The sequence below is a fragment of the Neophocaena asiaeorientalis genome, unplaced genomic scaffold, assembly GCF_003031525.2.
Source record: "Neophocaena asiaeorientalis asiaeorientalis breed wild unplaced genomic scaffold, Neophocaena_asiaeorientalis_V1.1 scaffold87, whole genome shotgun sequence".
Taxonomy (NCBI): Eukaryota; Metazoa; Chordata; class Mammalia; order Artiodactyla; family Phocoenidae; genus Neophocaena; species Neophocaena asiaeorientalis.
In genome coordinates, this window is record NW_020175432.1 from 2998599 (window position 1) to 3000590 (window position 1992).

Consider the following 1992-nt stretch of genomic DNA (forward strand, 5'->3'; position numbering starts at 1 on the left):
GCCCCTACTGGGGGGCGGGATCTGACCTTGTTTCCTCCACACCCCGCTTCCCCAGAGCGTGTTACTTTTGTCTTCTATCGTGTAGCTTCTTGAGTATTTCAACCCCAGTTCTGTGCTGCCTTCGTCCTTCCTCCTTTCTCCCCTCTGAGGGGCTGAGGCCACAGGGGAGCCGCTTTGTTCCAGGGCTTCCCCCTTTCTCCCCACCCCACCACCGGAGATGTAGCCTCGTGAGAGGAGGCCCCCCACCCCCAAGAGGGGAGGTGGTGGGTAGCTCCATGCTGGGAGTTGCAGCGTGGTGGTCGGGAGGAATAAACCATGATATAAAACCCATCTTGGACTGAGCCTGCTTCTGTTGGTCTTTCCACCTGTCTCTTGGGGACTGGCCTGAACGTGGCCATGACCCCTGCCCACCAGGCCCTTTCTGAGATGGGGGAGGTGAACTTCGGGAACTCCCCGTGGCTTGAGTGGTGAGAACCAGCTGACACCTGGAAGGACAGCCCCTCTGCTACCCAGCGCACATCACATTCCTAACTAGGGGTGACTCTGGATAAGCGGCTTGTGCCACCTGCCTGGCCCAGGTGGGTCAGTGCCCCTTCCTGGGCCTCCACGTGGCTCCTGTGAAAGGGACAGGTCACATCTTGAAGAGGACATTTGTTAATTTTGTCACCACCTGGCTTCCATCCGCCTTTCTTTTTGGGATGGAGCTCTGCCCCCTTGGGGGCAGTCTCAGGGTCCTGTCCACAGGTTCTCTCCCCTTCCTTACCCAAGAGGTCCAGACTTGGCGTTCTTGCCTGCACTTTGCATTCAAGAGGAGTCTTGTAGGACAGGAACAGCCCACCCTGATGAGGCCACAGCCATGGCACTCCATCCTTCCTGTCCATTCAGCAGACTCCCCAAGATCCTCCCAGTAAATCTTTTGGTTAAGTAGGCTAGAGTTGTTTCTGTTGCTGGCAACCAGAGATTCTTGGCTGGTGGGGGCTGCATCTCCTGGGAAGAGTTTGGGATGAGGGACATGGTGGTCAGTGTGGCACAGATTTCCAAGGTCTGATGGAGGCTGTGGGTGATGGGTGACTGGTTGGGGGAAGGTGAGTTAGAGAGAGCTGAGTGGGGCTGATTATCTGCCCCACCACCCTTCACCCCGCCCTGTGTCCTGGGAGGTTGATTCACTTGGGCCCTCAGCCTCTGCTAGAGTCAGCCGGGGGGCCACCAGCAGGAGGTGGAAGGAAGGAGGAGTGAGAAGTTGGGGGTTTCTCTCCCTGCATCCTCCAACCCAATGCCACAACTCCACCAAATGAGCCTTCAGCCTGGGCGTGTTAACAGCTCCCCACTGTTGCCCATCCTGTGTGCTGCACCACCCCATGTCAGTTACCCAGCCCTGCTGCACCTTTGTAAATATCCCCTATATTACTGCTCTCCTGAATCTTCCATTCTGACTGGCTCCTGCTTGCTGCCAGGACCCTGCCTGATATCATGGGCATCAGGATTCAACATAAAGACAATTTAGGCCCCTGAGTACATTTCTGGGCCCAGTGTAGGCTTTCAGAGCAGCCCCGGGAACGTCACCAGGAAATAAGACCTGGACAGAGGTGAGAAGTGATGGCAGGCCAGCGCTGCCCAGCAGAACATTGTGTGATGACGGAAACGTTCTGTCTGCGCCACCCGCAGCCACATGGTGTTGCACAGCCCTGGCTAGTGGGACTCAAGGACTGTTTCCTGGTTCTTTAGTTTGAGTTGATGTACATTTAAGGTTTTTCCTCTATTTTTTCGTGGTGGTAAAAAATATGCATCACATAAAATTTGCCATTTTAGCCAGTTTTTAAGAGTACAATTCAGGGGCATTAGGTACATTTGCAATGTTGTGCAATTATCACCATTATCTATTTAAATGATTACCCTAATTCTGGGGTCTAGTGCTGCCATGAGGAGCCCAAATATCCACACGAACCCACAAGGACCCCCATGACTTGGCCCAATTAGCATCTCCAACCGCTT